This window comes from Amblyomma mixtum, chromosome 3, assembly GCF_055824585.1.
Source record: "Amblyomma mixtum isolate Tamu chromosome 3, ASM5582458v1, whole genome shotgun sequence".
Lineage (NCBI taxonomy): Eukaryota > Metazoa > Arthropoda > Arachnida > Ixodida > Ixodidae > Amblyomma > Amblyomma mixtum.
In genome coordinates, this window is record NC_143014.1 from 142,460,488 (window position 1) to 142,476,660 (window position 16,173).

General features: G+C 54.0%; 1 protein-coding gene and 1 non-coding gene across 2 annotated transcripts in view; both read right to left on the minus strand.

Annotated features, from left to right (window-relative positions):
* Cad88C (cadherin 88C) overlaps positions 1–16,173 on the minus strand; it is a 150,567-nt gene that overhangs the window by 93,531 nt on the left and 40,863 nt on the right. The gene's annotated exons all lie outside the window — the stretch shown is intronic.
* On the minus strand, positions 7,667–7,826 carry LOC149352202 (U1 spliceosomal RNA). The gene has a single exon (XR_016291969.1). It is a non-coding gene; the product is annotated as a U1 spliceosomal RNA (small nuclear RNA).

Consider the following 16,173-nt stretch of genomic DNA (forward strand, 5'->3'; position numbering starts at 1 on the left):
CTTCGTCAACGGGACTACGCGGTCATCAACAGGCAACGAATCTCCGTTCTCAAATCGCCACTAGCCGCATGACCCGCAGCAAGACCTCGGAGGGCTCAGATTATACGTGCTTCCTGCAACTTCCCGAAACACCCGCCTCGGACCGACCGACAGAAGTGATTTTGGAAGGCGGTGGAGAAGGAAGCGTTGGGTCTGCGCTCTGCCCGCTGTATACGATATGTTCGAACGGACCAAAAAGAAGGAAAATTGACAGCGCGCGGAAAAGGCGACGCCGGTTGGCGGGAGGCGTCGTGCCATAGACCCTATAGGCTAAAGATATCCCTCCTGTAGATGGACGAGGCGGCGACCATCCGCGGGGCTAAGGTCCAAGGACGCAGTAAAATCAGCCTTGTCCCGGATCCCGTGGGGTCACGGCGTCAACTTTCTCTGTCTTGGCTCCACTCGCCTTCAAAAAGCGGTGGCCGAAGTTCCACCCTGTGTCAAACAGGGTCGCGGGAGGGGCCGTCCCCGCGTACGGCCGGACGCTGACAGCGGCGCCAAAAAGACAAGTCGTCGTTACGCGCCGGCGTTTCGGCGGCGTCCAGCGGGTGTGCAGTGCACGCTCGGCTGGCTTGGCTCGGTGCTCCAAGGTGGTGGCCGTGCCACCGCCGCCGCACACGTACCGCGCGAGGGGCGCGCGCAACACGTGCTCTCTCGCGAGGAGCTGGACGGGACGCCGCGAGGATGCACAATGCGGCGCCGAGGTCCTTCGGCCGGCCATTAATTTAAAAGCAGCCCGACCGCTGCTGCTCACGTCGAACGAGCGCCGGCCGCCGCCAGGGCCGAACGGGGTCATCTCTTCAGCGCTCCGAAAACAATAAGCAGCGTTCGAAGCAGTGCGCGCCGTTGGTTCTTTTCTTTCTTTTCCATTGCCGGCGCCACGAAACGAGGGCGTCTCTCCGGCTGAGGAGCTGCACGGCGGCCGGCCACACGGCGGGCGCGTTATGCGCCGTCCCGCGAAGGTCCCCGCGTGGCGGAGAGAGTGAGTCCCTGAGCGAACCGCTGCTTCGACTCCCCCGCGCGAAGACACCGTGGGAGAGGAATCCTTTCCGCCGCCGCTCCGGCAATCAGCCCTTTGTCCGCGCGCTTCTTCCCTTGTTCTTGCGCGGCGCCACCGCCGCGTGCACGCTTCGATTGAGCGAGCGACGCCGTTGCCGCCCGTGGGGAGTAGCAGCGCGAGGCTTTTCGCTAACGGTTGTCTCTGTAATTGATCTGCGCGCGAGCCCCTTGTTTTGCGAACGCACCGTCCGCGGCAGCATCCCAGGCGCCGCGGAGAAAGGCCCGTTGTTCCGATTGCGGCGCGCCGAGCGAGCGTGACGGTGCGTGCGTCGCGGTCGTCAGGGGAAGCCGCGAGCGCGCACGATGACGACGACGCGAGAGGCGGGCGAAGCGTTCTGTGTGCAACGGACACTGCTTGCCGACCTAACGAACCACTCGGCGGTCAACTTGTAATGCGCTACGGGTCCGTGGCTCCACGGTGGCAGCCAAAGCCCTCCTCGCAGGGCGACGGAGGTTGCGGCACACACATGAGATTCGCTGCGGCCAGAGGTCACCACTTCGCACGCACATGAACCCGTTCTTTCATTGCCCTTTTGTTTTTCTTTTTCGAACAAAATCAACCAGATTCCTCGGTTAAGCAAACGTGATAGAAATTCGATATCATAAGACTACTCGCTGCTTCTCCGTCAGACGCAATCGCTGTGGTCACCGAGCGTCATATATGACCTGAGGGACGTCTTAGTCGTGCTTCGAGAAGAGCTAAGGGGTGTGTATTGTGAGGGCCTAGCGTTCTGAATGTTACCTTGAAGTCTGGCTACCGAGATGCACAGCACTTGGGTAACCGGGCAGATTTTCTACGCTTATTCATCTTGCCCATATCTATTCCGGAATCGCACAAATTTTTCCCAAATTTGTGACAACTCGCGTTTTCAGCCAGAAAATCGCCGCCCTCGTGAACCTACTAAGACGTGCGTGCCGCATTCGAAGTGAACGTGTTACCAGCAACGAATGAAACGCGAACAAGAAAACTGAGATGTCAACACAAAAATAGCGACATATTATCTCCTGGAGAGCTAATAGAAGCGAGGTTGATTAACACTTCTCAGGAAGAGTTCCCGCGCTTTCGAAGTGAAATTGCCCTTTGGTAGTTTTAAGCTTCCCCTGGGTAAGAGCTTCTTATTTTGCTGTTCGTGGCTGAGTTGTCTTGTTCGCAGTTAATTTCTTGCTAGGCCGCCGTGGTGGCTTAGTGGTTATGGTGCTCGGCTGCTGACCCGAAAGACGCGGGTTCGATCCCGGCCGCGGCGGTCGAATTTCGATGGAGGCGAAATTCTAGAGGCCCGTGTGCTGTGCGATGTCAGTGCACGTTAAAGAACCCCAGGTGGTCGAAATTTCCGGAGCCCTTCACTACGGCGTCCCTCATAGCCTGAGTCGCTTTGGGACGTTAAACCCCCACAAACCACAAAGCCAGAAGAATAGAAAATAAACTCCGACTGTTGTCACACAGGAAGCGCGTACACTCGAACAGTGCGCCGAACGTTTCATTGGACTTCGGTTCGCGCATATGTGCCCTCTCACTCCGAAAGGCCCGAGGGAAGGGGGAGAAAGGGAGAGGGGGAGGAATCCTTTTTATCCGCCGATCGCGTCACGCGTCGGCGGCGCTCGTTGCTGCTTCCTTCTTTTGGAGGGGGCCGAAATGCCTGTTCGCCGTCGCAGAATTCGACTCTCGCTTTCTCGTCCAGCATGCTTTGTGCGCTACTTTTACCTTAGTTTTTGCTGTCCTCTTTCTTTCTGGTCATTTTTTCTTATTTATGTATTCATTTCCAGGAAACTTCGTTTTCGCGCGTTTTTCATGCGACGAGAAGACAGCAGTCTTCGCCTTCCTTCGACTATTTTCCTTGGTCTAGGCAGCGAAACTTATTTAAACACTGCAAGAAACGAAAGGCGACGGCAAGTGCCTGCTTTCACTGGAATTTCGAAACTTTCCGGGCACGTTAACGCGCGCAGTCCCGCCCGGAGTAACTCGCTATGGAGCAATAAGCTTTGCTGCTTTGCGAAAAAATTGTCCATGAAGTTAGCGTAGGAATATGTGTTACTTTTTCGTTTGTTTTGTTCTTCTCACGGTATTCTTCGCAGTCTCGCTCAAGTAGAACTTCTGATGCCAAGTACTGACACTGTATATGTGTGCTAAATATACGACCCGAATTCAAGTCTCGCGCACTCTAGGCCCAATTCTTGGCGTATCTGCGCCAAACAATGCGGCATTGTGGAGCGTTTATATCGCACGCCTGTCTTCGGGTGTCGCCAAACGCTCGCAGATGATGGCCCCTTTTGGCAGGAAAGCAATGAGTGGCTTGTGCCTTGATGGCGTTCTTTTACTTTTTTTCTCTCCTTGAACTTGAGACAAGCCTGGACGCACCCAAAACGAACCACATTGACGATATTTCGTTTGTTTCTATTTATTTTTCTCGCGCTCATGTGCCTGTGGGAGCTGCAATTTCTGGACGCAGAGCTGTGGCGACTCTCGAGACGGGCCAGGCTCCGACATTGTATGTGGTCATATATTCCACGGCGCGTTAAGGGGCGTTTTAAGTGTCCCTGTTCTTCCTTTCTTTTTTTTCTCCGGCAGTGTCTCGCGACCCCGCATGCAGGGCAGTCGAACTCGGAGCACAGGGTACACACCCTCGCTTCCGAGAAAGTCCAGGGGGTGAGCTGGGGGGGGGGTCAGGCCGTTAAGCAATTCGTCCAGAGCTCCCCCTGCTGCACCCTGGACTCTTCAGAGGTGGCGAGTGAACGCCTTCCCCGGCCGAGGCGGGGGCTATCAAGAAGGGGTCCACCAAAACGCGCGCTTCCACGAAGTGCCTGGCCGGCCGGGGCGCGCTGGCGGCAGCGAGGCATGGGTGCGCGGCCCTCTTGTTATTATTTTGTCTCGCCAGCGTCTTCCGCCGCTGGGCTGCCTCTTGGCCGTCCCTCTCCCTCGCTCGCCGCTTGATCGGCCGAGTGTCCCGCCGCTACCCCGGCCGGGGAATGCAGCGCGGCAGAAGAAACCAGTTCCTCGGGAAGGGGCGGCCCAGCTCGGGCGAGCTGGTCGGGGCTACGGGCTGGCACGGAGGGGAGAGCGCCGCTGCATCTTTGACCCAGGCCGGGAGGCATGGCCAGTCTAACGGCTGATCGTGCCCCTATTATGCTGCGTGCGGCGGATTACACCGACGACGACGGCACAGAGAGCAACGCCGCCCTGCAGCCAGCCGGCCCGGCGAAATCACAACGGCAATCGAGCAGGCAGCCTGGTCCCTCGCGCCTGCAGCCGCCACCACCACCGGAGCCCTCCCCCGAGAACAGAGCTCTCCGTCTGTCCCTCGCTGCCCATCACGTCTGTTATCGAGTCGCCCCCTCCTTCCTAATACACGGGCGGGAGCATGACTCGCCAGATTCGCCTTGTTATTTCTTTCTCCTTCTTCCTGCTTGCACCCCCCCTCCTGCCGGACACGGCGCACTCTCGCTTTCGAAGCCGGTCATCACATTGCCGTCGCTGTCATTCTCGCTGAACGGCCGGTACCCTGCTGCCGTCCCTCCCTCGTTCTCACTGCCTCCCTTCCGTTTGCTCAGCGCGCTCTGGCGCCAAGTGGCGGCCGGGGCTGTTCAACGGCCCGCCATTGTGCGCGCATCGGCAGCCCACCGCCTGCGCGTCCGCCCGCAGCTGAGCCGCAGTGCGCCAGAGCCCCGCAGTGAAATCCCCCTCTCCACAGCCTCGCTCTCGCGCGCTCGCCGTGTGTGTGTGTGCCCGGAGTAAACTGTGCCCCATTGATTCGGCACCTACTCTGGCAGTCCTCAAGTGCGTGGGCTTGTCTTTGCACCTCCCTCCCAGACTGCACCGAGCGTGCAGGTTTGGGATCGCTCGACCAGGGGATTGCCCGGGACTACTGCTGCGAACACAGCCCCTCAAGCACTCCTCGCGCTCTCGTTCAAGGGTGTGCCTTACGATCATTTGGGTATACGGACCTTGAGTCAACAAACGTCTGGCGAATTGTACAAGCTGCGCAAGCTGCGTATAAGCGAGCAAGCAGACGTTAAAAATGATGCTTCACATGACGTGAAGATGCACGCCCACGTCAAAAGCACTCACCTGTGCGCGCTGGCACGCGGGTTTGTAGGGTGTGTACTGCAAGGGGCGAGAACGTGCCATCGCTATCGAAATTCGCTCGACATGCACCAGATGACACCCAGCAAACGGGTACACGCGCAGTATCAGGTCCCGGTTTCTTTCTTTTTTAGCAGCAGTCTCGCGTCTACCGCAATTCGCTGAAGCAACTATTTACACGCACTAAAAATTCCTGAGCAGCGTATGCCCCAAGTTTGCTGAACGGCATGCACTAGAAACGCACACGAACTCTGTACATGGGCGGATTCAAGATAGGGGGGGAAGCAAAGTATCCACCCGCCCACCTTTCCTAATTGAGAAATTTTACATTGGAAAGCCATGCTGAACCCCATTTTCTTTTCGCCGAAAAAGTGCACGAAAAAATTATTCAAATGAGACGACCATCTCCTTCATGAGTGACTATAAATTTGCCCGTTACTCTGTGTACTGCGTCATTCTTACACGCTTAAAATATCCATCCGAATACAAGACCGCTGCACACACTTCAAGGCAACATTGGCTTGAGGCGACAGTGCCGCGTTCTACCAGGAACTAAATATGAACAGGTGTGAAGCCCTATCCCTGCACTACAATTCCAACCAAATGGCTCGATCTCGCCATGACCGTAAAGAAGGCAGATTCGCCCTTGAAAGAGTCACCAATTGTTCTAGATTCCACCAAATGTTCCAGCTGTTCTAGAACCGCTTGTCCCGTTCATCTGCTGTCTCTCGTCTTTTTCTGTCGCACTACATGCATTCCACTTCTCTGTTCAGTTTGGCCGAGATAAGTTTCCACTTTCCGACTCCGTGTTTCGTGTAGCGGGCATTAGCGCCGTCCAGAAATCTTCAAGATGAGATCGAGGGCCAATGCCGTGTTCGCCACCATAATATGGAGGGCAAGCTCAGCTCGGGAAGGCACGCTCAGCTCAGCCACATAGCGACGCAGCTGCCACACAGCAAGCGGCTCCGGCGTGCTAAGGTCAACACGGGGAACCAACACTGCAGCGGCAAATCCCCAATAAATGCCCGCGAAAAGTGAAAACGTCGCCCCGCGCGTGGAGCATGCAAGGCCGGGTTTGGACGGGCGCGGCGACCGTCGCGTGCCGCTCTGCGCTGGGCGGCCCTGCTGCACAGTGGGCCGCATCGCGGAGACAAAGCGGGCTAATAAACGCGTCGGCCGGGCGGAGGGGGGCGCAGCCGTGCGATGCGCTCCCGCCGGCCGGAAGTGGCCTTCCCGACGCACCCGGCGGGCTGTTCCGGTGGATGCGTGCATGCACTTTCCGCTCGCTGCAGCGCGCGTCGCCGCCGTCGGCCTCGCTCCGGCGCGCGCTGTGGGCGTGCTCCGCTTCCATCGGGGGCGACTCCCTCCTCCGAGCCGCAGCCGCGCCGCCAGACAAGCAACGACTGAAGCTATTCGACGCTAACGTGGAGATCGAGCAGTCTTGCCAACGGGAACCAGGCGGGTTCCTAACTAAAGAAACGGCGGCAGTCGTAGTCCCTGCCTACTGGCCGCTGTACGGTCGTTGTATTAGGTCCGTATATGTAGCTGAGGTTTGTTCCCAGACGCAAACGGTTTTTAAGCATGAAATGCTTTTAGCTCCCGTTGTCGGCAGTGTGGTGACGTCACGCCGAGACCGAGAGCCAACATCCGGGCACTGAATTCCACTCATCCAGGCACTGAATTCCACATATCCGGGAGCTGAAACGAGAGCATCCGTGCACCGTACGAGATTTAACGAGACTCGCTAAGCCCTCCTACAGGACCGGCATACAAGCGCCAGTAGCTTCGCGCCGAACGGGTGGTGGCGTTCCTCCCTTCCTGTACGGTGCGGGTGTCCACGGAGATGGCAGAGAATTACTGCGCCATTTCCTTTCCTCAAAAAGCGTTGCGTTCAAAGGGCAAGGCATCGCGCCGAACGGGTGGTGGCGTTCCGTGGACTGCCTGGCAGCGCTACAACACGCTGTCGCATTCCACTCGTAAAGGCGAAGCTTAAGCGTCATTAATTAGCAGTTAATTAGTATTTAGTCATTAATCAGTAACTAGTCACTACTTAGTAATTTGTCATTACTTCGTCATCAATTATGTGTGACGTAATCCAGTGGTGACGTCACCAGTGTCACATAGGCAAAGTGGTGCGGAAAACGCTTTCGCCTCTACGCACTTTAGACAGTTTCGAATGCGCTGCATATACATTCTTGTCAGGCCTGCGTCTCGTCGTGTCCGCGTACGCTTCTGCATCGTCCTGCAATTCTATGCCGCCACCGTCACAGCTACTTAAGCCGAGCAATGGAGCCTGATGAAAGGAGAGGTAGGAAGCGTCTTGCGGAAAGGCCCTGCAGGCAACGACATGCTTATCAATGTGTTATGCCCGTAAACATTTCATGCTTACTCTCTCCATTGTTTTCGCAGCTTAAATGGTGCGAAACGCAGGAACGGGCCGCTCCGCTCTAAACGCTTATTGAATTCTGATTTTTGCATTTCAAAAAAGTAAGGGGGCCGCGCGCACGCAGCCCCACTACCAAAAATTACATGCCCCATCTGCCTCGATCGAAGCAGTGGCAGGCGTCAGCGTGGGCCCAGTGCAATGCCCACGCCTCTTCCCGGAGGCTCCTCCATCATGACCGAGGAGGCCTCAGCACCAGGTAAGTATGCCGACCAGCTGCAATGCCCGGCAAGCCCATTAACTGCGACCACCATATCGTTGCCAGTGAGTTCTGTGTTATAAATAAATATTAAACCCGACAACAAAGAGTCTAAGCACCAATTTTAGGCTCTTTAGCTATTAAAAGTCATTTAACGTTGGAGCTTTAATTAATTCGCTGCTTGCGGTGTCTCAAACAGAAATTAAATCGTTTAAACGCACCTGAAAGACTTTAATATGTCTGCATTCTTCCAGCGACCATGGCGCCACCTGTCAACAATTTCTGTCTTTTTCTTCCTTTCTTTATATTTTTTGTCCGGTTAAAAATGGAACGATAATAAAAGAAGGCAAAGCTGGCCCCTCTACTAATCGTACAGAGATCGAGAAAAGCGTCAGCGGCGGCTGCACCTTTTTCAGGAGCATCCACTGTTTAATTAATTCTCATTGTTGCAGTTGACACGAGCGAAACGGAATCGGACAGATTCTTTGTTGGCATGCAGTAACCAGTAATTACAGGCTTTCCTTTATGCTTAGCTACATTGCTGAAATACGCATCCATTGCGCACGCCAAAAGCTGTCCAGCCGCACGCTGGCGTGTGTTAGAAATTCTTTCATACTGGTGTTCATATTCATTGCAAATAACCGAGTCACCTGTTTTCAACAGTCACTGCAATGAAAGCAGCTAACCTCATCCGCAAAAGAAATGAACGAGCGGGAACGGCGCCTCGTGTCGGTGGTAACGCTTCGACGACAGATAACGTCCCTAACGCCGGGGTTATGACGAAAGCAACCATACCCTCCACGGTGGCCGCCCAGTGGCTACAGCGTCTATACCGGGTTCGCATCCCGGCCGCCGAGACCCGATTTCGATGGAGGCGAAATGGAAAAGCGGGTTTGCGCAAAGATAGGCCTCTGCTGGCTTTCGGCATTAGAAAGCGTCTGTAGTTTCGACACGTTACATTAAATAAAACTTGGGGCCATCTTGACCGCATTCTTAAAGAAGAAAATGCTATGGAAATTAAGGTGGGCAAAAAGTTGCGCATGTTAGTATAGATTCATAATGGATGCTAAAGCGCAAAAATACGAACACCCGGAAAGAAGTCCGCACGCACCAAGCGCTTGTAGCATTTAGGTTGTCTGCCATGGTGTCTACACTGAGTATCTAATGTTCTAGCGATTTTCCCGCCAAAACTTCGGTCCGAACTGGTTCCACTGCCCTTATAATGTATGCATGAGTCATCACCTTCTAGAATGATCAAGTACACAGCATTTTATTATCATGTGGGATTATACTAATCCTACCAACTAATCCACTCAGTCCATCCATTAATAAACACTGATCCAGCTTAATTCATTTTCTGGGGTGGGCCTGCTTCCAAAATTTTGGGCGTCATTGGGAATTTTGGGGTGTGGACCAACTTCTAAATTTTGGGGGTCCTCAGATTTTCAAGTATGGCGGTGTGCTCTATGACTGGTCCACTGGTGGTCACGTGGTGTTGGTGGCGTCAAGACCCACTCAATCGCGTTCATAGATCGCGGGGAGTTATACTGGCGCAGTGGTGCAGTGGCGCATTCTGGCGCAGTGGATGCGCCTCTGCCCCGGCAGGTGGCTGTTTCGAACACAGCCACCCGTGGGGCTTGTAAGACCCACGTTGCTCTTCCCGAGTGCCCGTAAGGCTCATGTGCAGCGCCACGGTGGGCAGGTGGCAACTGCACTGAATTTGGCAATGGTGGGCAGTTTGCTCACAATCCGGTAGGCAGGTTGTGATGACGTCACAAGGTCACGTGACCTCTCTCTACCAATCAGGAAATTTCGTGACAGAGAAATTTTTTGTGAGACCAGAACCTAAATGCTATAGCATTAATATACATTATTTAAAACAGTTCACAAATCTACCTTTCGACGAGGCATCTCTACTCGTCCATTCCCACATCGTTCTTCGCACAACAAGCATAGCTTCTGCCGCGGTCACTGCTAGCGCACGTGGCTTCTTGAGTATGCACCCGGGGACCTCTTCACCTAGAAAACTTTGATAGAATCGCTTTCTTAATATTGTTCTTGCGACCGCTTCGCAGGGGAATCACTACACAAAGAGCAACTACAGCAATATTACAAAAAGAGTCCATAAAAACCGCATCGACCGGTAATATTGCCAGAGTTACGGATATGCATTTAATAGGCCCTTCCTCCGCTTCTTCGACTTTTAATACAACACCCACTAACTGCGCACACTGACGCAAACCGTCGTACATTACTGAACGATGCGCCCGCAAACAGCTCAATCCTGCCTCAAGGAACGCTGATCGCACTCAGATTGGATCTTGGTCAACGGCTCCGAAACTCGGCGTGACCGAGACAACGCTAGCTGCGGCTGCCTTTGGAGATGTGCGCCGCGTGTCACATTAATAGGCTGCATAGTTCGCCTCTTTGTGTGGGCCTAGACGCGCACACTATGAGGCCCCCACGGCGAGCACCCACTCACAGTGACGTGAATCAAGCTTCCTGTTGAGGTCGAATTATTTGCCCGGCCTGTCTTTGTTTTCACTGCCAGGACAAACAGATGGCCCGACGGGAAAGCACCCATTGTCTTCCGCCGTTCGGACAAAACGCTGCCCGCGGCTTTTGTGTTGTGAACTGCGGCCCGGTGAACTCGGCTCGCTGCGCGTGGTTTTCCACGAAATGCCGGCACGCGTCCATCTCTCCTGCGCGGAGTGCTCTTCCTTTCAGGGGCTTTATTACTCGCTGCAACAACTTTCTGCCTGTTGAGCGCACACCCCGGTTCGGATCTGCGGGAAGATGCTCGCGCACAGTCAGCTGGCCTTCCTGACACAGTGCCAAGAAGACTAGGTGAGTTGATTTGGTTTCTGCAACGGGCATGCTTATACCTTATTTACTCGGCCTGGTTTAGCATTGTGAAAGACCGAGGCAGACGCGACTGATAGCATCAACAGCGCCTAATAGGCATCGTTTGGTGTTCTTGAGTATATGGCGTCCTCTATTGGGGATGACAGCTCGAAAAGGAAAAGCGCGCGCAGTTTGGTTTTAGTAATGCCCATTAAAAATCCAGGGCCTTCGTCACACCTGACATATGTTTATGATGAAGACGATGATCATTACGTACGTCACAATGCAATCCAATTACTGCAGAGGAAGAACATTAACAAAAATTTACTGGAAGCGGCAGAGTCGTTATACCGCACGGGTCAGCACACTAAAACAACACCGTAGTGAGTGTATGACTCGGAGAAACCAATATGCATGAACGTCAAGTACGATTAAAAAATATCTGTCTATGGAAACAGGGTATCAAATAGTCATGTCAGATGATCCTTAACAATCGAAGATCCACAGACAAAAACTACCCGCCGTCAAAGTCAAGGGTACAGCAAAAAAAAACTATAAAGGTATAAAACAGTCAAAGGTATAGCAAGGCACAAGCTGGCCGCATCAGCTTAGCAGAGCGACGCGCTAATTTCCTCCGTCCGTAAAACAGCTCGCGGCATCGCCAGAGTGCGCGGTATTGAATGAGGACGACTCGAACTAGCGCCGTGAGAAAGAAATCGCGGTCGTACAGCGAGCTACTTAATGGCAAGCTTACGCAGACCGCTGAGCGATAACTCGGCACTGTTCCCCAACACGTTTGCGCCCTCCTTGCTTGCATGACTAATTTTGGACAGCAGATGCAGGGTTGAGCACACGTTAAAAAAGTCACAATTTGCACTGAAGTGTCCTCATTCCAATCGCTCCTCCGCACCAGCCCTGATTCTTCCGCCAGCGTGCATACTTGTTTCTATGTCTACGCACGCAGCTGTATCCTGAAAAACAGTAACAGCGCAGCTCAAACGCGACCTTGCTTCGTCCCATTAAATCCCACCTAGCCCGTGTCGCCGGTGACTCGGGGGTGCGTGCGAACCCCTATAGTAGCCGTCCTTATCTCCTGCGCGCTCCCAACAGCGCTCCAGAGGTGTGCATCCAAAACAAACGCGCGGTGGTCACTCCGTTGTACAACGTGGAACAGCGGAAAGAAATTGAAACAAGGCGCGGGGACTCTCGCGCAATGCGCACGTCTTTGCTTATCGACAAAGATAAAAGACAGGCCAGCGGAGCCCCTGCTATATGTAGGTCCTTCCCACCCTCGCGTAGCCGACGCTGCGCCGCAGGCCGCCGGCAGGGAGCTACTTCGAGCGCCGGACACTCGCTGGCGGGAGACTGCGCCGCCTTTGTCTCATGCGCTCGCTGAAAACCGAGCTGTGTGACGCGACAGACGCGCGCTCTCCCGTCGTCTCGGACCGAGGATTTCATTGCTGCCGAAGGCGCCTCCTCTCAGAGAGCGAGGTCCGCCAGCGCAGGCGTTTACAAAGTGCCTTTACAATCGCTCGTTCGCCATCGCGCCTGCCGAGACTGCAGGCTGCCCTTGTTCCCCGCTGCCCTTGTTCTTCGGACGGAGAAGCTAGCGCGCGTGGGAATGATCAGAACACAATGAAGCTATTGGCATAGCGGAGCCAGCAACGCAGCGCGCGCAACGCGCTATATGAGGCCAAGCACGGGAGGACCGTCGGCGTGCCGTCGCTTTTGCGACAAGCTAGTGGCTGCATTCTGGCACGCGGCGTGCGTCGTCGAACGAGTTTACCGCCGCGCGATCGGCTGGCCTGCGAACAGAGCTCGGCTCCTTTCACTGTTCGCTAAGATTTGGCCGTCCTTCGTGGACAGGTGCACTTTGGTTCTCAGTTACTCGAACCTTGAACCTTAGATCTAGTGCGTGCAGTGAACGAAGGTCCTTTGGTTGCCCTCCTGTCAAAATGGCCCTTCGCAGAAATTGACCCTTCACAAAGATACTAAAGTGGGCATGGAGCGTTAAATGAGATGGGAGAGTTTTAGCATAACGGAGGCATATCTGTGAAGACGTATACAGGGTGAACACGCATGCCTGCTGCACACGCGCAGTTGCAGGACATGGAGCAAGGCGGTGCGTGCACGTCTCCACGCCTACGCCAGTGCGTCCCCGTCATGTTAAAGCTCTCAATTTTCTGATAAATTCTCTACGGTCTGCGTGTGTCGTTTCACTCAGAGCTGCGCACACAGTGTGGCTCCGAAGAGCGTTACAGGAAAAACCACTGCAACGAACTTCACTTGAACAAACTTTTGAGACAAAAGAATTTCTTCAAAATCTCCCGCTGCAATGACACTGAATCCAGTGCGAATGCGTTTCAGTTGAACGAATTTCGGCATTCTGCAACTTTAAGGTTAGCGAACGTTTTGGAAAGCACCGAACTCTCGTTCATAATGCGTTATTTCGGCAGACACGCAACAATTGTCACCTGTGAAACTGCGGCAGTGCAGTTCCAAAACTGTATCTTATCATTTGGAAGGCAGAATGAATGATGTGGTTTTCGAAGAATATCCAAGATGTGACTCAAACGTTGGCATGTGTGCAGGTCTCACAACTCAAGAGATGATGCCCTCACATTCTCAGGGAGAAAGAGAGAAAAGAACCTGCTTTGGAATTAATGACGATAATTTCAGGAAGGGAGGTAGTAATGACTCTGAATTAGTTGAACGTCATAGCTGTCTACCGGGCAATTGTACTACAAAAAGATTCATAACAGCACAAGCTAACCGTCTCAGTTTATTACGCTGAGAGTGCTGAATGCCAAAGTTGAAGAGGAAATTCCTGCATTCAATCAAAAGTGACAGGTACTCAACACAGGTGTAGAATTCGCAGTATTGCGAAAGAAATGCTTTCATGAACCATTCGAATGCTAGATAATTCGATTCATCGGAATAAGTCTCGGCGTGCTCTTCAGTTCAGCGAACTTTCACTTCAGTGAACATTTCCTCTGTGTCGCCTAAACTATATTCCAGTGGAATTTAATTGCACTCCTCTCCAAGCCACTGAGCATAGCTGCTCACTTTTAGGCCACCACATGCACATGCGTATTAATAGCAGGGCTCATATTTTTTTTTTTTTTTTTTTTGCGTGGAATGCTCTCAGCCTAACCTCGTCAGATTCGGAGCATAAATGGGCTTAAAGGTGTCAGGCAAGTGGTTTAGGCGTTTTGAAGATGTGCACGCGAGCGCTTGCACCCGAGAGAGCCTGCGTTGTCAGGCGGCCAGGACGCCAGAGCGTCCTGACCGTCAGCCTGGCAACAGTATCGGCTCTCGCATAAGAGGCACGCCGACGAAGCTGCCGCTGCGGGTCATATAACGTGAGCATAGGCTGATCACGCGGCAAAACGACGGCGCCAGATCCGTTTATAGACACGACTCTTGCGTTCGTGTTGCTGCCCTGTAGTACACTCGCTTCCCGTGGAAAACAAAGGCACGGACGACGACGATGTTGGGTAGAGTTACACTCCCAGGCGAGACAGACAAGTCGTAGTTGTTCTTTTGTTCGGTTGAATGGTACAGCAGTCTCGCTGCGAGGCTCTTGTCGCGACTGCGTTGCCGCTTGCGACATTCGCTGCCCTTGGCGCTCCCTTCGGCTGTCTCGATTTCTGTCACATGCGCGTCGCGCTGCCTCCTCGTGCGACACAGTAGCCAAGTCCCTCCTGAGCGTCGCTGCTAGCGAACACCAGTGGCGCTTAGAAGCAGCGCAAGACACGTACCACCAACTAAAGTACAAAGAAACGTAGAAGGACCACATACATCCACTTGGGTTCGCCAACGAGCGGGGCGCGATCGCCGTGATTACGGGGCCGGAGAACCGCCAGCGCGAGTAGACCGCGAAGGAATAAAGCCCTTCTTTCAACAGAGGCGCGGACACTCTTGACTTTTCTTTCCCGACGCCTCGACCGCGTAACGAGAGGCTGCCTTATTCCCGGCCCGATTCGTCTCCGCTGGAACACCGCGCGATGCGGTCGGAGAAGGCAAACAAAACGAAAAACTGCCGCCAGAATGAAAGCGGCAAAAAAGAAATCGGAGCGCGTCACTATATGCCTGGCCGTCGTTCAGCTTCGAAGACGGCGGCACACATTCAGGTGCTAACAGGCGCGGGGATTCGTGGAAAGGGGATCGGGCATCTGCGTGGAGTCTATGCGTGCGTGCGTGCGTGCGCGGGACAGGCCCGGGATACTAATTCAGAGACTGCCGCGCTGGCCGGCTCGATCGCGGCTCGCTGTCAAATCACACGTTGAGGACACTCGTCCCATCCTCAACCCAGGCAAAGCCAAACAGCCGTTCATTTGGGGCCGAATGAGGGTGCGAGGGATGGCGCGGAGAAAAAGAGAGAAGAAAATGCGAGCGCCAGTGACTACGGATAACACACATTGGCCAGGAAGTCGAAAACACAAGGAGGCACTAAACTATAAGCTATAAGGACAAGCGAAAATGATCGCGCAGCGAACGCGCTACTCCATGGCCGTGTACCTGTGCCCGTTTGCTCGGAGGCCCATAGGTATACTGTGTTGCTCGCTGCATGCAATCCATCCATGAGAGGGAAAAACAAGAAAAATAAAAGAAGAGAGCAACCCCGCAGGAGAACTGCGCGCCCGAACAAACGGCGCGACAGAAAGGGGAAAAAAGAACGAAAAAAAATGCATCACAATGAAAATGTTATAAAGGCGATTAGGTCAATGCACCTGACGTGCGTGGCGCCATCCGCGCGTCGCCCAGTTGGCTGGTCGCAGTTTACTCTCGTCCTTCTTTTTACTTCTCTCGCGCGCAGCGTTTACTCCCCTCCGCTCGCTTCCTTCCCCCTCCGGAGTATTATCTCCCGGCGCTTATTATTTTCAAAATCTGCCCGTTTGTGCACACTCTCGCTTTCCTTCTCTCTCTCTCTCTTTGCCTGGCTGCTTCGCGTCATCTTTGCGCATTTGCATTTTTTTTAATGCACACCCCAGCTACGACGGAGTAAATATAGAACACGCACGCGGTTGCTCTCGCACCTTGCCGTGTATTTATACGTACGTACTATACCAAAGGTATACGGGGAATGGAGAAAAAAGAAGAGGGAAAGGGAGAAGGTTATAATGGAAAGCGGACCCCTTTTCTTTCCTGCGAGCGAAAGAGAAAAAGAAAGTAAGAAACTAAAAACCAAAGTCAGCCTTTCTCGGGATCCGAGGCGTCATCTCCGCCGTGATTCGAACAAAAGAGAGGACGCCAGGGTGGGGGGAGGAAGAAATGAATCGCCGTGGCGCGCTCCAAAGGCTGCCTTCCCGGCCGAGTCGGAGCGGATGGACCTCGCAGGATGCGCCGCTGGAACGACCGGCGCCGCTCTTTTGAGGGAGCGCGATTAATCCGAAACGGAGGTGGACGGAGCATCGGGCGCGCGCCAACGTTTTGACGAGAGGCGAGGAAGTGGGGAGGGGGGGGGGGGGGGGGGGGGTGAGTTGGCGGCGGTACTGCGGACCCGCGACA